We start from the raw sequence: 23,189 nt of genomic DNA on the forward strand, positions 1-23,189 counted from the left end.
GATCAGTTGTTTCTGATATCAAATAGTTTACATTTTGTTCTATTTTTTTTAATCTTTTGGTTTTGTTCTAATATCTCTTGCTATCTCATGGAGTCATTGATTTATGTTTTGTCTATTCTAGTTTCCATTCAACATCTCAAGTACAGTTTATTTCTTTCTTTTCTATTTATTCTCCTAATTCTTTTCTTTAGAGCTTTTAAATTTCATTTTAAAAATATTCTACTTCATTTTTTCATATGTATTCTTGTGGTCCTTGTAGAAAAATCAATTTTTTCATCTATTTGTTTGCAGTTATCACAGACTTACTTTTTTTTGGGGGTATCTCTAGATTTCCAATAATTTTTTCTTACTAGTCATTATTTTCTTTGCTTTACTCATCTCTCCAACTTTAGCTTCTGAATTTCTCCTAACTTCAGCTTTGTACTAATACTAGGTTGAATCTATTGTTGAATTATAGAGTGGAGTGGTTGACCCTGCTCGATCATATCCTGTGTTGCCTGGGTTCTTGTGCTGACCTTCAGTTTCTGGTGCTAGAACCCCTTGGATCTTTGAGGTTCTGTCCTGGATCTTCCAGGTTCTTTGTAGTATGGTAGGACAGAGCACTACAGAACTCAGAACCCTTGGCCTGGGCTATCCTAGTATGAGTACTACTGTCTCATTACTTACTAGTTGCCTTCTACTGTCCCACTACCCACCCCCTGGAGTTTCTATGGTTTCTGGCCACCCTAGGACTTTCTCAGGGCACTATTCTGTTCATGCTTCCTGTAGACACAGAACCTTAAAGATTATATTTGTCCCTAGCCCATCTCTGGCTCTATTGGTATACTACTTTTTCCTTATGTTGACTTTGCCAATGGCCTCCTTCTGCCTTCCTCTCAGGTTTCTGACTGATTTTTCCTATAATTCTGATGTGTAAGGAGCCATTTACTATAGTTTCTCATTGGATATCTTAATCGTTATTCAGTTTGGTGTTAATTTCAGGTTTTTGTTAGGATTAGGTATGTGCGAAATACACGGTATCCCTCCTTTTGAGGGAGTCAACTTGGCCACAAATTCTTTATTCTCTCAACGAGTTTTCCCATTTTGGGACTCAGGTATCCTAGGAAACATAATCTTTTGCCTACATCAGTTATACCTATTACATCCTCTTTCTATAGTGTAAGCTCTGAGAGGGTAGAGTCAATGTCTTAATTAATTTTGTGTCCTTCAGAATCCAGCATGCTTTGTAATAGTAGAATAGTTGATTGTTGAATGAATGAATTCTTAATATCTCTGTATTTTTGTGTTTATTGTATTGCTTTCCAACCCTTAGAGCTTAGCTTTGGGGCTGTTGAAAAGATAAGGATGTGTATTCTCTCATCTCCTTGTAATCTTACCTGCTTTTTTGGTTTTACCATTCTCCTCCTTCCCCTCTCTCCTCTCATTTCCTCAAGTTCCTTTCATCTCCTAAAACATGGAGAAACTTCTCTTCCATGGAGAAACACCTTTACTATATTATAGTTTCAGAACATAGTTTAATATTAATGATCATCCAGTGACTTTTCAGGTAACTGTCCCCAAGGTATCTGGCAAGATAAACTAAAGCTCATCATGAACACTTCACATAAACTTGAGGCAGCTAGGTGACACAGTGAACAAAGTTCTGGACTCAGAGTCAAGAAGACCTGAGCTCAAATCTAGCCTCAGACACTTATTAGCTGTGTGATGCTGGCTAAATCATTTAATCTCTGTCTGCTTCAGTTTCCTAATCTGTAAAATGGAGATAAAAATAACACCTATTTCCCAGGGTTGTTGTGAGCATCAAATGAGATAATAATTATAAAGTGTTTTGTAAACCTTAATTGCTATATAAATGCTAGTTATTATTATTGAAGCTGTCCAACAGAAATTGGAGTTATTCCCCTAAAACACATAATTAGTCTGTGTCTCAGAGAACCACAGAAAATAGAAATGGGAAACACTTGTCCCATCACATCTGGCTCACTTCTTCACAGTAAGTTTTAAAAAATTGTTTTGTAGCTGCTCAGGACTTTTTTTTTATCTTATTAGAAAAAAAAGGGGGGGAAATAGGGCTCATGAAAAGCTTCAGTATGTCAAAGAGTTCTGATTTTTATTAGAATGAGCTAAATGTTTCTCCCTCCCCTCTCTCTGCCAGTGAAGATCACAGTCTCGACATGCCTTAGCAGATGGTCTTCATCACTGGCTTCAACCAAAAAAATCATCTTTCCTGGTGGCTACCCTTCTGGTCCCTTTCCAAATTTAGCCAGGCTTGTCCTCAAATGATGGGCACACAGTATGTTGCTGGCCTTTATTAGGAGTTTTTCTAGTTTGGTAGGACCTGCCAAAACTTGCACTCCACTGTCATATCCTTCTTATTGCCATGCTACAGGAAGCATTAGAAGAGGACTTAATTAATGGACGGCAACAACAACAACTATTACTACTACTGCTGCTACATAGCTTACACAGAACTTCATGGTTACGCAGTGTTTTTTCTTGTACATTAATTCATTTGATTTTCACAACAAAGATAAGAAGCAATCAGTACAAACATTATTATTCCCATTTTACAGATGAGGAAAACAAAACTCAGTGAGGTTACCCTGAGTTCACATGGCTAATACCATTAATATCCTTTTTTTTTGCCCTGAATTCTGACTTCAGAGCTTTACAATCTGTCTTTAGCCTGTCTTTTTATACATTTTATATTATTCCCATTCACACATTTCAAGTTCCAGACAAAAGGCTACTTCCCCAAAATCAGAAGCTCATTTCCCACCTCGGTGTTTTTGCATGACTTCTAGAATTTAAGAGATCCTCCTTCATTTTCTCCAAGACTCAGCTCAGGTTCCATTTCCTACATGATGTCTTTTGATTCTGCTAGTTACTAGTGCTCTCTCTTTCCACACATTATCTTGCATTTTCTTACCTATATACATGTCACACTCATCTAGTGCAATTTAGGGTCCTAAACTGTTATTTAAAAAAAAAAAAAACTTTGTCTTTGTATCTCCAGCTCCTTTTAGTGTCTTGTGCACACTAGATCCTTAATAAATAATAAAGTAGCACCCTGCACATCATGAGCCTGTAGGCAGCTATGTGGTACAGTGCACAGATTTGGAGTCAGGAAGATCTAAGTCCAAAGCCTGCCTCAGATACTTGTTAGCTCTCTGCCCCTGGGCAAAACAACTCATTTACCTGACCCTCAGTTCTATCATGACTAAAATGAGAATAATGATAGCACCTACCTCACAGGGTTTTGTGAAGATCAAAGAGATAACATATGTAAAATGCCTTACAGACCTTAAAGGGCTATATAAATGCTAGCTCTTATTAAATGCCTATTTCATGGAACTACTGAACTGAACTGAATGCTGCAAATATAGATGTCTGAAAAGCTCGACAGTACGTAAATTATTCCAGGGCTAGGATATCTCCTTTTGGAAGTACCAGGTGATTGGGGTTTTCATCCCTTTTAATAGATTATCTTGCCATCAATGACATTTTATTCCTCCAATGTTCATTTGCATGAAAATGCATTCAAATTCATGGTTTCATTCCTAGTTACTGTACCTCACTCCCACCCCTGAGAAATCAGTTTCAACAAGTATAAGCAGCCAAGAAATGTCTCAGGCAGCCTTCTTTTGTGTCTGACTATTTCATTAGGGCAGAGCTAGCTGACTGCATGCACTGTTAATCGAGCAGTACAGGCATTGACTTTGGCATCCCTGAGAGCTCCACCGATTTTAGCCTATCTGCCTTTCACACCATTCAGCTTATACCACAGGGCACTGTCCTAGAGGACCCTGCAGCACTCTTCTCCCTCTTTCATTTCCATTTCATTACTACAGTATTTTGCAGCTGAAGATTTCTCATTATGGGTAGCATTTAACTTTTTCTGTGCTTTCTCTCTCCTTTAGATATCATACTTCTTCAAAGCATGCCTCCTACCTTTTTATGACTTCCCCAATGCCCAGGACAAGGGTCTGTGGACAGTGGGTACTTAATAAATAAAGCAGAAGGATCGTCATGGTCTCCATTCTCTTTCCACTTTTCATCAGTCTGGCCATCTGTAACTCCTCTGCTCTTTTATTTTTCTCTCTCTGTTTGAGCAGTCAGCGTGGTGCAGTTTATTGAAATTGACAAGCATCCCATTGAGAGAGAGGGAGAGGGAGATTGCTTTAAATTTTTTATTTTAAAATCCTCTTTGCTGCCAGTAAGAGTAAGTAGGACAAGTGCAGCACATACCATATATGAGATGCTTAGTCTTATATGTGTACCCTAAACAAAGTAGGTGAAGACAGGGCTGGCAGCCAGAAAAGAGTGAAGAGGACAGTTTCTCCTGGCAATTGCCAGTCCTTTAGAGAAGTGCAAGGTACTGAAACCACCGACACAGGTGAGGGAAGTAGCAAGATAATGAAAGCTAGTGAAGGAGGAGAATAGAAGGTGCTTCCATATCCCCTTACTTCTCCCTGGTACCTCAGTACCATTCTCTTATGGGGACTCAGAACTCACATACTGTGTCGCTCACTACACCATCTGGATGATGGAAGTTAGATAATGAGATCTCTTCCCTGAGGAATAGTTCTCTGACTACAAGAAATTATGTCTTTCCAACCTTCTAATGAACTTTTTATAGATTTTTTTTTATAATATATATGCCCACATGAGTTATCTAAATCTGTAGATGCAGGAAGGAGGTAGCATTGACATGGCTAGCTTCTCCATAGAGAAAGAGAGCAAAGGACCATGTGATGTGGGGGATGCAGCAGGCAGGCACCAGGGGCTGGGCACTCTTTTCTCCAGTCTCCAAAAGGGATAACAAGATAGAATTATATCTCTTCCCATTCCCTCTCAAATATTGCTGTTCTAAGATAGAAGTGGTAAACACACAGCCTCTGGACTGCATGCAGCTCACAATATTCCCAAATGCAGCCTGAACCAGATTAAAATGTAATTGGGAAATATTTAACAAAATAAATAAAAATATAATAAAACAGATAATATTACATTTAAAAACTAAGTCAATATGTGGCCTGCAGGAATCCTTATGCACAGTTTAGTGGCCTGTGTTTCTATTTCAGTTTGTTTTCTTTTGTTTTGCTTTTTTGGAGGGGGGAAGGCAGGACAATTGGGGTTAAGTGACTTGCCCAAGGTCACAGGGCCGGTAAGTGTTAAGTGTCTAACGGATTTGAACTCAGGTCCTCCTGACTCCAGGGCCAGTGCTCTAATTCACTGGGCCACCTAGCTGCCCCCCTTCCCTTTTTTTGTTTTGTTTTGTTTTGTTTTGTTTTGTTTTGCTTTCTATTTCAGTTTGGTACCAGTGGTCTAAGGAATGTTGGGTTCTAAATGAAAGCTGCTTTCCTAATCACTCTTAAGAGGAAAGGAAGCCATTAGCTTATACTCCAAGCTTAGCTCCTTCCCATACTGGTTACACAAAAGACCATCACAAATAATAAATATAAAATAAACCCATTTAGCCAAGGAAAACAGCAAACAAAAATCTAAGAAGATACACAGATTAGAACATACCAAAGAAATCACAGGAGAAATGAGTTTTTTAGCTAGGAGCAAGAAAAGGTCTCTCAGTTCAAATCAGGAGAAAACCTCAGCCAGAGGCAGTGCATTTTCATCAGACTTTAGAATTTCAGTGGAGTCTAGGGACATGGTGGGGTCAAGTTTTCATGCATGTCATCTATGGACCTCTTGCTACCAGCTCCCTGGAACATCTTCTGTCCATATGCCTCTCCCAAGAATGTCTCTGTAACCTACCCACTAAGTCCTTTACACAAGTCCTCTATCACACTCAGTATTCTCTCCACACTAAGGAGTCACATCTCCTTTTACATAAAGAGCAGTATTAATGCCCCAGATTTTGGTGAAAGCTGAGTTAACCTACTGAATCATAGAATTTTAGAGCTAGGGGACCCTAACTGTCATCTGGTCCAACCTCCTCATTTTATAGATGAGAAAATTAAGATTCAGGGTAATTAAATGATTTATCCAAAATCTTATAGGTAGTAAAATAGAAGAGGGAAGATTTGAACCAAGTCAGTCAGCAAACATTTATTAATCAATTAAGATGTGCCCCTCACTGTGCTAAGCACTGGAAATAAAAAAATACAGAAAAGAAAGAAAGATAGTCCCTGCCATCAAGGAGGTCATATTCTAATTGGGAAAGAAAACACATAAAGGGAAGCTGAAAGGGGGAGGAGGGAATGAATAGGTTTCTAGCCCAGTGGCATAAGAGAAAAGAATGGAGCGCTCAGTCAGAGGAGCTGTCAGGATCTAGGTGTTCTGACTCCAGATCTAGAACACTCCCTTCTATACCACTCTAGACAGTAGTTTATAATCTAAATCTTTACTTTACAGAGACAGAAAATGGGACCCAGAAAATTTGTTCTATTATCATCAATGTGACTTTGGGCAAGTCACAACCTCTCTGGGCTTCAGTTGTTTCATCAAGCAAATGAAGAATTTGGGTTGGATCACCTCCAAGGTCCCTTCCAACTCTAAAGCTTATGTTCTCCTTAAGTGACTTGAATATTGTCACACAGCTGGTTAATGACTGCATTTTGTTTGTCAGACAAGAAGTTAAATGATTTTATTTTCCTTCAAATTTATCACCCATTAAAGTCCTACTGTGATGCCTCATTACAGTTTGGAGGTGACCCTGGTTTCCAAAGGCTATGCCAGGAGATCATAAACATTGGCAGGTCATCCCAAATTGGAAAGACTTTGAATATAGCCTCTCCCCTCCCCTCCACCCCACTGCTCCCCCATCCCCATTAACTGTGCTTCTATTGCCTAATGACCATCCTAGTTAAGTATGGAGAAGTGTATTGCCAGAAATCTAGACTAGATATCTAGACCAGAAATCATGTCATGGATTTTTGTAGCCCTGCATCATAAATACCATCTATTAAGGTTTGGAGAGGCCATGATCTCTGCTGGTAGAAAGAATACCTATGCTGAAATCATGGGTCTTTTGAATTAAAAATGTGTGTATACATATCAGCTAAAAGCAATGTCCTGAATGTTTACAAGGTGAAGGATGTAAACAAGAACTTATAAGCTATGATGAAAATTTAAAAAAAATTTTTAACTGACAAAACAGTTGATTTATGCAGATGCAGGATCAGAGATTTAGAGTTTGAAGAGGCTTAAAGTCCACTGAACTCAAGTCTTCCAGGCCCAGTGCTCTATCCACTGTGCCATCTAGCTGCTTCTAAATGAGATATTGTATGTACAGTGCTTTGCAAACCTTAGAGGCAGAGAAGGCAGAGATCATAGGATTATGGAGCTAGAAGGTACCTTTCAGGTCATCAGGTGCAGACAATTAGTCAAAGAGAAGTGACTTGCACAGGAGCATATAGTTATCAAATGTCAGATACAGGATTTGAACCCAGGTCTCCCTGACTCCAAGCCCTTAGCTTTCTCCACTATGCTACCTCTCCATGGTGGGATGGGGGAATCAGAGTAATTAAGAAGGCTTCATGGAGGTGGTAGGTACTGAGCTTAGGCATGAAAGCTTTTCAGGATTGTGTAAATTTAGAAGACGGAGAAGGGGATTCAGGCAAGGCAGTGAGAACACAATATGAACAAATGTCTGATAGCTAACAATTAACTACACAGCTGCCAAAAGGAAGAATGCACACAAGGCCATCACCTTTTTCCAAATGTGCTGGAGCTTGCTGCCCATTTCAAAGAGTTAGTGCCTCTCTTTTAACTTCAAATTGTCCTCTTCTATCTTGCTACAGCTATGGTTTCTTCCATTTAAACTAAGACAGGCAAGCGGATATTTTCTGGAATTACTGAAAGGTTTAAAAACATGATTTGTATGGTTTAGTGAACCATTTAGAGTAGAAGAATGAATTCTATTTGAACTATACTCATCATAGATTTGGAAACAAAGAAGGTAACTCTTTTTGCTCTTCCTCAGAACCCAGATAAAAGGGATGTCACCAAAATTATGGATCCTAAAGAAACATAAGATGACAGCATTTCTCTTAGGGGTTTTTCTTCTGGCTAAATCATCATCCTGTATCTCAGGGGTCTCCAGACAGGAAGCTGGCATTTATTTATAAGTAGAGGAGATTTCATGGCCTTTGCTGGCAGGCAGGTCTTCCATGTTCCTTTCTCAGGCAGACTTTTCAATGGAGAGGGTAATAAAGAAAGGGACCTAGGCCTTCTTTGTTCTCTGCAGTCACTTTACTCACTGTCAATGTCCCCATTCCAAGTGAACTCAGGTCTTCAAAGAAAAGAAAAACAACTTCTCCCCAAAAGCTTGGGGATCTTTATTGTAAAAAACTCTTTTAAAGTTTCTAGTGTGTGCTGATCTCTGTGCAAGGCACTGAAAATGTATAATTTTCAATAAAACAGGATCTCTGCCCTTATGTACCTTATAAACTAGTGAGGGCTAAGACACATGCACTAATAGCTAAAATACACAATAATTTATGAAACATGCACTAGAGAGGTGCATCACAATGTATCGTGTGGGTCTGATGAAGGAAATATCATGGCCAAGGGAATGTGCTGGGAGTAGATTCAGGCAATGCCTCACAGAGAAGGGGGCATTTGAGTTAAGTTTTAAACGCTCTGAATGGGTAGGATGGGTAGAAGAGATGGACAGGAATTCAACACGAGGGGGAAGATACTCTATGTGAAAAGAGCAATGTGAACAATGGCAGTATAAAATGAAAGGATTGGGTAGAAGGTTCTTAAAGTTTCTGTGGGCTCCAGTGCTAGATACTTCTGTGCTTTGACTTTCTCCTCAAAGCTACTTGCGCTTACTTCATACATTCTTCTCTGGTTGGACGATATGACTTTTAAGGTCTCTTCCAACTCTAAATCTTTGATTCTATGAACTTCTCTGAGCCTCAGTTTACTCATCTACAAAATCGGAGTAGGAACAGGTTGATCTTCTGGGTCCTTTGTAGCCCTAAAATCCAGTATTCTAAACTTCTTCCAAAGTTTCCACTGAAGTGACAAGGCAAATTATAAGTCACACTGATGTCTTCCATGTGCTCAAAACACAATTTCATTTTGAATTTTGCTCATTCAGCATCTAGGACAAAATTGGATAGCTATGCAATTTAAATCTGAAAGCAGTCTACAATCAGAGGGTACCTTTCCAACAACAATAAGGGACCAGCCATCTTACTTAGTTTCCTACCACCAACTGGAATAAACTTAATGAATCTATTCCAAATGTTTTTGCCAAGGCAAGCTTTGGAAAGCTACAGTGATTGAAGTAACCCACATTCACCTTGAACAAACAGAACAGGAAGTACTAGTCTCATTTACATAATTGCCCTGGATCCCAAGACAGAGATGAATTCAGGGTTGTCCTGTCCAAACAAAATCTGCAATTCAAACTATGGCCTTCTGAATTTTTCCTTTCAAATTCCTTTTGATAAGGAACCAAGTTAAACTCTCCTGTCTCCCGTTGTCAAATCCTGTCTGAAAAAGGCTTTATACAAACCCAGGCATTCTTCTAAACGATTATTCTAACCATCTCAAACTTTTAAGTAGGAGAAGTAATCTTCTCTGTTTTATTGGCTTCAGAAATTTCCTCACTGAAGGAATTTGAAATGTCTGCCTAACATTAATCTTTCTTTCAGCCGGGCCCTAAAATATTTTCCATTTAAAGTAAACACAGAGAAGTCATTTTATTTGCTTTTCAATTGATTATTAGATAAATGCCTCTCAAGGAGAAGATTCCACAAGTTGCTTATAAACTGGTCACTTTCACTTAGTCTCTAAACATTCCCAGGGCACCTCAGGTTGTGTCCCATCATGCCCTTAAAGAAGGCTACAGTCTTATTACTATAGCCTTTGTAAATCTTCCCATTGTACAAATAAAGAATACTCAGAGGTTGTTTCAGTTAAGAGATCAACAAAAGGGCTCATGAAAGATCAGAAAACATATGCCAGTGAACAGTAAGAATATTAGCCTTCCTTCCTCCCTCCTTCTCTAAAGAAAGACCCAAGAACCCAGTAAAAACAGTTGAAATAAAAAAAAATTTTAGGGCAGAGTTCAATCTCAGGCAAATATGGAGCTTCTACTGAAACCAAGAGCTCTCTTCCAGGATTTTTTTTATCTCTAGTAGTATATGCCATGAAAATGAAATCCCAGGATTTCAGGAAGGCATTTGATATAAAGCAACAACATGGCAATGTGGATAAGGTGATAGTACAGTTGAATGGATTCAGAACTCATTCAAGTTCTAAGACAAGGAGTTAATAGATTGATGTTAACTTGAAGTGTCTTACATAGGACAGTGTAGGTGGCCCTGTGATGTTCATTTTTAAAAAATCAGGTATGTAAATGAATAAAAATATGTGAATGACATAAAGCTAGGAGAGATATCTAACCCTGACATCATCATGTTCCAAACAATTCTAACACATTCAGAATGAATAAATTTAATAGATATACACATAAAGTACTTCTCTTGGAATCAAAAAAGTAATCTTTACAAGCACAATCCTGTGTGATGAGGTATGTGACTAAAAATCTGTATATGTGAAAAAGCTCTGATAGTTTCAGTGGACTGCAAGCTCAATTTGTACAATGTAATATAGCAATCAAAAAAGGTAATGTAATCTTAGATCGCAATAGGAAAGACACATAGACTACAACATAGGAAAGAATCACATCACTGTGCCCTGCCTTTGTCAAACCATAACTGGAATACTATGTTCAGTTCTGTGTACCACATTTTAGGAAGGACATTGAATAATTAGTATATGTGCAGAGGAAAACAATTGTGATGATAAAGGAACTGGAGTTCATGTTAAAGCAGAATCAACTGGGGAGGAAAATGAGAATATTTATGTAAAGTGCTGTCTTTTAGTATTTGGATAATTTTATTTGTAGAAAGGGCCAGAAATATGGCAATTCTGAAGACTAGAGAGAAATTAAACAAAAGTGCTTACAAAAGATGGATGGACAAAGTATCTTGTTTCCCAGCAGCTAATTTACATATTATTATAAGAATATTAAATTGATACTTGGGAAATCATGATGAGTAGAATTTTTTATTTTTATTTTATTTTATTTACTACGGTGTAATAGTATATTACCTATTTGTGGTAGGTTTGCTTTAAATGTGAATTTTGGTTTCTCATCCTAAGGTAATAGTGAGTAACTTTACATAAGGAGATTTTGCTTTGATGCAAGAGAGACTGAAGAAGCTAAAGAAGGAAAGGAAGAAAACAGAAGCAGGGAAGAGAGAGAGAAACAGCAGGGATTATCCTTTCCTCCTTGAAGACAGGTGAGCTCAGGAAAGTATAGCTAAGCAAAGATCTCAAAACTGAGACCACCTTCTGCTACTTGAAGGGAGCTGAGCCTAGCCAAGTCCAGCTAAGCTTTTAGAAAAGTAGCTGAACAGCAAAATGAGATTTGATTGAAAGACCTAGAGCATGCATTGTCCCCTTAATCTGCCAGTTAGCAAAAGATAAGCTTTTTATCTGTTTCTGGGGGCTGAATTGTTTAATTGAAAAGCACTGCTAATGTTAAGAAGAGGAGAGGATTTGGGGAGAAAGATAATGAGTTCAATTTTGGACATGTTGAGTTTAAGATGTCTATGGGATATCCATTTGAAATGTCCAAATGGAAGTTGGAGATGTGGAGCTTAGAAATGATAATTAAGTGCATGGGAGCTGATGGTGTTACCAGCAAAACAATATAGAGGAAGAAGAGGGCACAGGATAGAGCTTTGGAATATACTCACAGTTAGTGGGTGCTACCTGGATGAAGCTACAGCAAAGGAGACTGAGAAAGAGTGTCCATACATGGAAGAAGAAAACTAGGAGAGAGCAGTATTTAGGATCAATGAGACTTAAAGTCAAGTCAACACACATTAATTATTGTATTGATTAATAAAAATACAAACAATAGGAAAGTTAGTCCTTGAACTCAAAGAGCTTACATTCTAACAGGGGAGGACAACACATAAGAGCTGAAAAGCAGAGGGTTGGGGAAGAAAGCAGAGAGGGGGAGAATGGTGGGAAAAGTTCAGAGGGTCAAAAGGAGCCTGGAGAAGAATAGAGATGTGGCTGGCTTTGGAATTTTACTTAAAATGAAGGTTCTAGAAGGAACTAATCAATCAGAGGAAGAGGCCATTGGGCCAGAGTGAACTTCAATGGTAGAAAAGTCTACCATGGAGTGGAAAAGAAAGTCAGGAGTGTCAGAAGTGGAGATCAGAGAGGAAAGAAGAGAAGAGATTCATTGACAAGTGTCAGAGGACACAGAGAGATCAAGAAAAATATGGATTATGAAAAGGCCATTAGATTGGCAAGTAAAGAGATCACTGATAATTTTGGGGAAAACTGTTGCAGTTGAATAATGAAATTGCAAACCAAACTTCAGAGTGATAAAATTAAAAAAGGGAGGAAATAAGGTAGAAACACCAATTGTTGACAGCCTTCTCAAGGTGTTTAAAATAGCCATGAAGGGAAGGAGATATAAGAGACTAAAGAGTTAGTAAGACCACATGGATCAAGTGAGAGATGTGGTGGGATGAAGGAGAAATGGGAATGCTTGTACATAGTAGGGGAGCAACCAATAGACAAGGAGAGACTGAAGGTTAGTGACAGTAGAGATTACACGGGGGCATTTTTCTGGAAGAGACAGGATGGAATGGGATAACTTGTAAATGTAGAAAGGTCTGTCTTGGCAAGAAGGGCTAGCTATTCATGTGAGACAGAAATGAAGGAAGACATATTGGAGAAAGGCATCTAAGTCATGTGAAATGAGAAAGAGGGTAGAAGAGGGAATTCTTAGAGAATAACTTCAACTTTTTGAATGCAATATGAGAAAAAGTGCTCAACTGAGGGGATGGGGAACAGGAGCCACAGGAGGTTTGAAGAGGACTAGCTTGAAAAGCTACAGTGAGTAAGATGGTGAATAGATTAAGAAGATAGTAAAAGATTGCCTCACTACATTGAAGGTTCAATTGTGATTTTCTCCAGCTTCATTCATGTACATGTATATAGCAGTACATGAATAGGAGTGAAAGTAGTGGATGCTGGGAGTAATCCAGAGCTGAGACTTGGCACAAGGTAAGATCTTCAACAGGTGGGGCAAGGGATTCAAGAGGACAGTGTGAAGTTGAACTGAATTACCAAGGTCAAGATGGGAAAGGAAGGAGAGGGAAGCCAGTGCAGAGGCCAGAAGCTGGGAATGAACCGAAGGGTTCAGGGAGAACAAAGAAGGCTACAGTGAGGAAAAAGAACAGGGTTAGGGGCTGTAAGGCAGAGTAAGAGGAGAAACTACAACAGATTGTGATCAGATAAGGGAATTTTAGCATTCACAAACATGGAAGTGGTAAATTCTAGGAAATGGCAGGATCAAAGGTGTGAATATCTCTGTGGGTAGTTATGATCACAGAGATCTGACCACTTCTGTGAGGGGGAATATAGAAGGAGGTTGTGGGAAGTGTGCCAGCTGAAGAACTGGGAAGGTAGGGTATTTGAGGTAATATTGATATGTATGTTCAATTATGAGGTTATAAGGGCAGGACTTGAAGAGGAAAGATTGGGATCCATGGAAGGAGAGTATCCTGGAGCTCTACAGATAACCACTCCCAGAACCTGGATTGAATGATAAATATGGGCTGAATGAATCTCAAAGAAGGAAAGATTACTGGGTGCCTAGAGGGCAAAGGGAGACTCTGGAAGTGGATTCCTGTAGACAGGTCCAAAACAGAGCTCATCTTCTTTTCCCCCAAACCCTCCCCTACTCCGAACTTCCCGGTTACTATAGAGGGTACCACTCTTCTCCCCCTCATCACGATTCAGAATTTGGTATAATCCTCAACCCCTTACTTGCACTCACCCCACATATTCAATGTATTGTCAAGTATTATTACTTCTACCCTTTCAGCATTTCTTGCATACTTCCCCTTCTATCTACTCATATAGACATCACCCTGGTATAGGCCATTATGCTTTGACTTTTACAATAGCATTCTGGTTAGTTGGTCTCCCTGTCTCTTGTCTCTCCCTACTGTAACCCCATCCTCCACTCAGCTGCCCAAGTAGTTTTTCTAAAGCACAGGGCTATTCATATCACCCTCCCCCATAGCCTCTGCTCAGTAACACCAGTGGCTCCCTATTACCTCCAGGATAAAATAGAAAATATTCTATTTGGAATTTAAAGTTCTTCACAACCTGGCCCCCTCCTACTTTTTTAGTCAACGTACACAAGAGTCTTCTTTACATACTCTACAATTCAGTTTCTCTGGTCTACTTGTTGGTCCTCACAATAAATGCAAAATAGTTTGAGCCGGGGCTTTGACAACCAGGGGGAATCAGGAAGGACCTCTTGAAGTAAGTAGCATTTGAGTTGTACCTTGAAGGGAGCCAGGAGCTCTATGAAATAGAAGGTTAGGAAGGAAACTACTCCAGGTATGGAATGCCAGTGCAAAGACATGAAGGTCAGAGATGGAATATTTTGTATGGAGAACAGCAGCAGACCAGGTTGTAAATGTAAAGTACATCAAGGAGAGCAATATATAATCAACCTGGAAAGATAGGTTTGAGCCAGATTATGAAGGGTTTTAATGTTAAACAGAGACTAGATTTTATCCTAAAGGCAATGGAGAGCCAATTACTTTTTGTGGAGTAGCATGGCATGCTCAGACTTGTGTTTTAGGAATATCAATTTGGTAGGTATGTGACAGATGGACTGAAGAAGGCAGAGGCTGGTGCAGAAAGACCAGTTATAATGGACCAGAAGAGAGATGAGGAAGGCCTGGACTGGGATGATTATGGTAGGGATATAGAAAAAGAGGACAGATTAGAGAGATGTTAAGGATGTGGAATCAATAGCAGTGGGTAACTGACTGAATATAGTGGAAAGATGAATAAGATTGAAGAGTTATATATGATATTTAGGTTGTGGCAACCTATGGGTGACTAGAGAATTGTGGTATCTCAACAAAATAGGAAAATTAGGAGGAAGGATGGTTTTATGAGGAAAGATTATGATTTCTGCTTTAGAAATGTTGCATTTAAGATGCCATGGCACAATAGGTAGAAAATGTGCAGGAGATAGTTTGAGGTGTGGGATTGGAGTTCAGGAGATATAAAGACTGGATATGCATATCAGGGAGTTATCTGTTAAGAGAAGATAGCTGAATCCATGGGAATTGATGAGATCACCGAGAGTGTACAGAGAGGAAAGAGGAGAAAGCCCATAACAGAGTGCTCAGGTATACTTGAGTAAATGGGGTGAGATATATGTGATTATCCTTCAAAAGGGACTGGAAAAGTTAGGTCTAACAAATAGGGAAAAAAAAAAAAAACATGACAAAGCAGTTATAGAAACCCAGGGAGGAAAGAATATCCAGAAGGATGAAATGGTCAATGGTGTCAAACACTTCAGAGAAGTAAAAAAAGGATGAGGACTAAGAATATACCATTGTATTGAGCAAGTGACTGTTGGTTCACTTAAAGCAGTTTCAGTCAAGTGACATGGATGGAAGTCAGATGCTAAGGAGTTGAAAAGTGAAAGGGAGGTGAAAAATTGGAGGCAAGAAGCATAGCTAGTTTTTTCAAGGAGTTTGACTATTAAAAGGAGAAGAAATATAAGAAAATACTATAAGGAGATTGAAAGGCATTTGAAGATTTTTTTCTAGGACAGGGGAGATTAGGTCATATTTGAGGGCAATAAAGAAAGAACCAGTGGATAAAGAAAGAGTGGACATTAGGGGAGGGGGGAAATGAAGAGGTTAACATATCAGATAAGACAAGGAGGGAAGGGATTCAGGAAACAAATAGAGGGGCTGGCATTGGCAAAGAGAATGGTAACTTACCTTCCAAGGCGAGGAAAGTAGGAGAGGATGGCAGGTGGTGTTGAGTTGATTCAAAGTGTGGAACTGAGAAGAAAGAGCTCAGGATCAATGGCATAATTTTTTTTACAGTGAAGTATGAAGTGAGGTCTTTTGTTAAGGGAGAAAGTATTAGTTTAAGTGGTGAGAGAAAAAGAGAGAGTGAAAGAAGAGAGAAAAAGAGGGTAATGTAGAAAACAGAAGGAAAGGGGGTAGAGAGGAAAGGAAAGGGCTTTGGAACAACTGTTATAATGAATGTTATATAGTTATTTGGGAAAGACAAAAGGATTGGTAAGTAAAAGTGAGGACCCAATTGAGACTGAATAATAAACCTGTAGTGCACCTAGCCAGTATATTTTCTTAATAGCCAGTGTAATTTTCTTAAGCAGTCAGCAGGATAGAAAGGCAGATGGTGGAAGGGAATAATCCAGGGTTGGTGTTTGAAAAGGATAAGTGTTTAGGATAAGGGGACCAAGGAATCCAGGGTAGAAGGCAGTGTAAGGTTGGACTGGCTAACTAAAGGATCAGGGTTTTAAAAGAAGGAAAATGAGACGGGGGTGATAGTCTGGGAAAGGAGGGAAGGGTAGAGTAATTGTGGGTTGCAGTAAGGATAAATTGTTTTAGGGAAGATACCTGACTGTTAGAATTATTGTTAAATTTTCAGTGTGAGAATTTACACCTTGAAAATTGGCAAATGCTACAAATCTGGGTTTGATTTATTGTCTTATTGATCTCTTCCAGACTAAAGTTATGGGGAAAATGTTAATAATGCAAATTAAACTTAAAAGTGTTTCACATATACATTATTTTCCCAGAAAACTGATACCAGTTGAATGTTGATATGGCAGGAAGAACTAGAAGGATAGGAGATTGTGATCAGATAATCAGACTTCAGAGTTATAGATGATAGAAGCAGAATTTTTGTGGGTGATGGTGAGTTAAATCTCTATGTATGACTGAGGTGGCTTGAAGATCATGAGTTGAGGGAACTGATGAACTGGAAACCAAAGACATTTGAGGGGACATCAACACATAAATAGAAGTTCCCAAATATAATAGCAGGTGTTAGAGTGGAAAATTGTGAGAAAAAGGTGGTTGGAATGATAATAATAATAAATACTATTATTATTATAGCTAGCATTTATATAGAGCCTACAGTGTGCTAGATACTTTATAAATATCAACTCATTTGATCTTCACGACAACCCTGGAAGGTAGGCTCTATTACTGTCCCCATTTTACAGTTGAATAAACTGAAACAAACAGAGGTTAAATGACTTGTCCAAGGTCACACAGCAAGTAAATGTACAAGGTTAGATTTGAACACATGTCTTCTTGACTTAAGGTCTAGAGTTCTTTCTACCATCCCACTTAGTTGCTTCTAACTATGAGCAAGTCACAGCCTCTCTGAACCTCAAAGGAGATAACATAGGATGTCCAAAAATCTAAGTGTATTTTTAAGCTATTAAAGCTTAAACATGTACTAAAACTTTGGGTACATAAATATATAATATTTATTATGTATAACATAATATGTATTTATTATGTATAACAAATAGTATTATGTATACCACATATATTATATCATATATACCCTATATGTGTATATTTATAGACATAGAACATATATACACATTTATTGTATATATTATATGATATATGTATTTATTGTATATATTATATGATATATATATATACATATTGTATATATTTGTGTGTATATCTATACACACAGAGACACAGTGTCCCCAAAGTCTTAGTGCATGTTTAAAATTTTAATAACTTAAAACTGCACTAAGATTTTTGGATGTGTGTGCATGTAAATGTATATATAGAAATACATACATATATAGACCGATATGTAGCATTTTGCAAACTTTAAAAAGCTATTTAAATGTTAATTATTGTTATGACCTCTTGTTGAGGATGAGAACTTCTCCCTTTCTGAAATGCTGCAATTCCATGAAATTCTGTAATTTTAGGTATCATGAATCTGAAGAAGGATGATAAGCTATTGCCTGTGAAGGATTGTTCTCTGCTTAAATAGGGTTCCAACACTTTGGAAGTGTAAGAGGTCTTGAACTGTTTTCAATTTCTGTTTGCATCTGTTTTCATATAACAAAAACAATCATCATTTGGTCACTAACACTGAGTCACAAGGCACTCTAAACCTAGGCTTTGAACAATAGGCACACACTACTGTCTGGTCTGACCATATTCTAAGTCTTTCCATTTCAGCTTAGTATGCCAGTCTGTGGTCAGCTAGTGTCCCCTTCAAGAGACCAGGATCACCCCTATCCATGGTGGAGCTTATCATGCCTATTAGATTCCCATCTTGCTTCTAAGTTTCTCTTTTGACAAAGTTTCTCACAGTATTCTTGTGATAGAGAAATATGGACTATTAGATGATGGTGGTTAAATGGATTTGCAATTGGCTAGAATGAACCCAAAGGATAGTTATTAATTAGTCAATATCTGGGGAAGAAAATGTTAACGGAGTGCCTCAAAGAGCTGCCTCGGGCATTTTGATGTTCAATATGAGATTAATTTTTTAGATGAAAGCATAGAAGACTCATCAAATTTGCAGGTGACTCAAAGCTAGAAGGGCTAGGGAACAGAATTAGTGACACAGTCCAAAAAGATTTCAGTAAACTAGAATAATAAATAGGTCAGATCAAATAACACAAAGTATAATAGGGCCAGAGATGTGCTGCTAAATGTTTAACAATCAGTTCTCCAGAGGAGAAAAATGATGTATGACACACTTTTAAGTTTAATTTGCATTATTAATATTTTCTCCATTACTTTCTTAGTCTAGACAATCAAAAAAGTAATAAATCAAGCCCTGGTTAGTAGCATTTGCTAATTGCCAAGGTTTTAAGTGCTCACACTGAAAATTTAACAATTAACTTGACCCAACAAGTTAGAACTGGCCTAAACTGACTCCAGTAATCTCTTGAAAAAGATGTAAAGTTCTGCATGGGTTTAAAAAAAATGTATTTCACAAGTTGTTGTCTGTTCTTGAAGAGGACAAAAATGATGTCACTATGTTGGAATCAAGTTACATTGTGTCTGACTGGAGCTGATCAGACCAAAACAAGCTCAGAATGCTCTACCACAGATCAGGCACAAAGAGGTCACATGAAAGTCTGGGGTGGATTCTCTAAATCTGTGCATCTCACTTTTCTTTTGAGCTATTTCAATTCTGTTTTGCTCATGGAGCACAGCACCTTCTTTGATGAAGACATGCCACAATGGGCAGTCCTGTGCCAGTGTTTCCCATGTTACACCATCAATTCCAAAGTTTTTCAGAGAAACCTCGAGTGTCCTTGTATTGCTTCTTCTGATCACTAGGTGAGCGCTTGCCCTGTGTGAATTCTCTGTAAAATAATCTTTTAGGCAAGCATACGTTGGCATTTGAACAATGCAGCCAGTCCATTGGAGTTGCGCTCGCTGCAGCAGAGTTTGAATGTTTGTCAGTTTAGTTTGAGAAAGGACCTTGGTTTCTGGTATCTTATCCTTCCTGGTGATCTTCAGAATCTTCTTAAGACAATTCAAATGGAAGTGATTCAGTTTCCTGGCATGGCACTGGTAGACTGTCCAGGTTTCACAAGCATACAACAATGAGGTCAGCACAATGGTTCTGTAGACCTTCAGCCTGGTGGGCATTCTGATACTTCTCTCCCACACTTTCCTTTGGAGCTTCCCAAACACTGAGCTAGCTATAGCAATAGGGGCTTCAATCTCATAGTCTAAGCATACATGACTGGCAAGTGTGCTACCAAGGTAAGTGAACTTATCCACAGCATTTAAAACTTCTCCATTTGCTGTAATCAATGGTTCCACATATGGATGGTGTGGTGCTGGCTGGTGGAGCACCTGTATTTTCTTGGTGTTAATTGTTAGGCCAAAATTAGCACAAGCAGCAGAGAATCAATTCATACTTTGTTGCATTTTAGCTTTAGAGGCTGCATTGAGCGCACAATCATCTATGAACAAAGAAAAATCATACACCAACTCCCCCTCCACTTTAGTCTTGGCTTGCAGCCTTTCCAAGTTAAATAATTTGCCATCACTGTGGAAATTGAACTTGATGCTATGTTCTTCCCCACTGAAGGTGTCTGACAACATTGCTGAAAACATCATGCTAAAAAGCATGGGAGTAAGTACTGAGTCTTGTTTCACTCCATTGGTGACTGGGAAAGCGTGAGAGCATTGTCCATTATCTAGAACTCGGGCAAACATGCCATCATGAAATTGATATACAATGCTGATGAACTTCTCTAGGAAATCACATTTTGACATAATTTCCCAAAAGCCCTCATTACTGACAGTATCAAAGGCCTCGGTCAGATTGACAAACATTGTGTACATACTTCTGCTCTGCTCCTGGCATTTCTTCAGGAGTTGTTGGGCAGTAAACACCACATTGAATGCCCCTTAGCCCTTTCTGAAGCCACACTGGCTCTCAGGTAGATGCCCATCTTCAAGGTGAAGGATCAGCCTATAGAGCAAGAATCTTGCCAGTAATGACAGAGAAAGAGAGAGAGAGAGAGAGAGAGAGAGAGAGAGAGAGAGAGAGAGAGAGAGAGAGATCCCTGTGATTGTCACAGGACAATCTATTTCCTTTTACTTTTATAGAGATGGACAGTGGAGGCAACCTTGAACTCCTGGGGGAATAATCTCGTCTTGCCATATAACCTGGAAAATTTCACTCAGCTTTTGTATGAGCAATGGACCCCACCCCCCCCCCCCCCTTATAAATCTCAGCTTGAATAGACTCAGGACCAGGCACATTCAAGGAGCCTGATGGCATTCAAAACCTCTTCTTCAGTTGAGAATTTGACTAGAGATGGATTAATTTCAATCTTAGATAAATGGTCAATGGTTTCAGCATTGATTGATGACAGTATGTTGAGAATACTATGGAAGTGTTTAGCCCATCTCTCCCATGTCCTTACTAATCAATGTGGCTCTATCAGTACTGAGTAGAGGGAGATTCATCACAAGTCTTTGGCCCATAAATAGCCTTCAGTGCTTTGCATTGTTAGTATCAGAGTAAAACTGAATTTCATCTGCCTTCTTACTGAGCCAAGAACCAAGAATCCTGCATCTCTCTAAGCTCTGTTTATACTTTACTTTTTTTTTTTTTATTGTACTTTACTTTTAGTGGATTTAAAAGCTGCTGTGGAGTCCTTGTTTTTTATTTAGCAGTTTCTGAATTTCCCCATCATTTTCGTCAAACCAGTCTTGATGGTTGCAAGTGTTCTGACCCAGATGAGTAAATGTAGTTCTGTACACCAAATCTCTGAAAACTGCCGACTCCTTTTCTGCTCCACTGTTGCCAACCATGTGTTGGCACAGCTTTCCCTCCAAGTTAGCAACAAAATGTTCTTGCTCAGAGAAGCACTCTAATCTGTTGACATGATTTCTTCTGTTTTTCTTTTTTGTTTTTGTTGAATGCAAATATTTAGGTTGGAGAAGATAACTATGATTTGTCTAGCACTTTGTGCTACATATTTCCTTTGTCCCTCTCACATCCTGTTCTGTCTCTTCTCCTTACAATGACATAGTCTATTAAATGCCAATGCTTGCTGCGAGGGTTCATTCATGAAGCTTTAATGAATTTAGGCAAATGGAAGACAGTGGTGGTGATGAGAAGGTCATGACATGTACAAGTCTTCAGTAGTAAGTGACCATTGCTATTCCTCTGAAGGACTCCCTGCTATGTCTGGTAGTCTGTGCCTGTTCTAGCATTAAAGTCACCTAGAATTATAAGCTTGTCCTCTTTTGGCACATTAATGATAAGGGTCTCCAGATCTCCATAAAAATTTTCTTTGGCTTCATCAGTGTTTGTCATAGTGGGAGTATAGGCACTGATAATGGTGGTGTGGCACTTTCCTGCAAGTGGCAATCTCATTGTCATGAGCCTGTTATTCACTCCTTTTGGTAGATATATAAGTTTGTTGACTAGATTAGTTTTGACTACAAAATCTATACCAGCTTCACAGTGCTTCTTTTTACTTTGGCCTCTCAAGAAAAAGATGTATTGACCTGTGACTTTGGTAAGCTGGCCTTCATTTGCCAGCCTTGTTTTACTCAGGGATGCTATTGGGATGTGAGAGCTGTTGAGTTCTCTAGAAACAAGAGCTATTTGTCTTTCAGGTATACTAGATGTTGTGTTGTCCTTAAGTGTGAGCACATTCCATGTACTAGTGGTGAGTTGAATCATCTTTGTAGAAGTTTTTGTGCATTTTTTTTGTGTATTTCAACCTCAAGGTGAGATCCCCATATACTGCAGTAAACAGGCCAAGGTTGGGTAAGCAGACAATTTTTAGGGCACCTTCTCTAGCCCCTTCCTCACACCAGGAGGTGAGAAGTGTGGTCCTTAAAAGGCCTCTTGGATACCCAGGGGACTTCTATTGAGTAGACAACTCTATGGCTTGTATTGCCTATGTGCAGGGTTGTGACTATAACTTCCAGTGTATCCACACCTGCTGCATCACTTGCCTTTTGCTATAATACTCTGAGAGAGGCAAAAATGGCAAATTGGGTATGGGTGATGTCTTTTGTTTCATGCATAAATAGAATTAAAGTGAGGCAGAATTGCATGAAGTCATCAATCTTACTCTCTCTTCCAGAGTTGTAACAGTCCAGTGTCAGGACAGAGTCAAGGCAACTGGTGATGGCTCATGATACAATGGATGACCTTGGTGTCTTCAATGTCTGACCAAGCTCTAAGCACTCCACAGTACCTGCTTCAGCTGCCTTCATGGCTGTTGGAACAAATTGCTCTCATCCACCCTTTCCTCCAGGGGAAGTCTTCGCATACTTGGGATTGACAGCCTTCTAACTCACCAGCAAGTTTGAGACTTCCCAGTTATCCCCAACCTGGTTTAGCCAGTCTGCCAAAACAGTTTACCAGGTTGTGGTTGCTGCACATGCTACACCTTCCTGGAGCTATAGGTGAGAGTTACATGGATCAAGTAGGCAACAAAGGTAGAAAGAAACCTTGAAAAGGGTTCAGCAGCCCTCACACCAGAGGCACTAATCTTCCTTGAAGGCACCCTACACCCCAATTTCACAAGTACAGCATGAAAGAGAAATAGCGAGGGCCACTTCTTGGGAATGATGTAAAGTGAATTCTTGCTTGAGAATACGTTAGAATATGTAGCTTTTGAGAGTCTTTCTAACTCTTAGATTTCATGTGATTTTGTGGGCTTCCATAGGATCATAGGGTCATAGATTTAGCATAGACAGAAACTTATGGTTCATTTTACTCCTCTCATTTTACATATGGGGAAACTGAGGGCCAATGTCACATAGGCAATACAACCAAAAGTTGTA

General features: G+C 39.0%; 1 long non-coding RNA gene across 1 annotated transcript in view; it reads right to left on the bottom strand.

Moving 5' to 3' along the window:
• LOC138151762 (uncharacterized) overlaps positions 1–15,997 on the bottom strand; it is a 78,887-nt gene extending 62,890 nt beyond the window's left edge. The window contains exons 1-2 of the long non-coding RNA XR_011165909.1: positions 15,828–15,997; positions 11,742–11,816 (exon numbers count right to left, since the gene is read on the bottom strand). This is a non-coding gene — a long non-coding RNA (uncharacterized lncRNA). The remainder of the gene's footprint in view (positions 1–11,741; positions 11,817–15,827) is intronic.
• Between the last annotated feature and the right edge of the window lie 7,192 nt (positions 15,998–23,189).

Source organism: Petaurus breviceps, unplaced genomic scaffold, assembly GCF_028583685.1.
Source record: "Petaurus breviceps papuanus isolate PSGF00001 unplaced genomic scaffold, PetGlider_PUasm1.0 90919, whole genome shotgun sequence".
NCBI classification, from domain to species: Eukaryota; Metazoa; Chordata; class Mammalia; order Diprotodontia; family Petauridae; genus Petaurus; species Petaurus breviceps.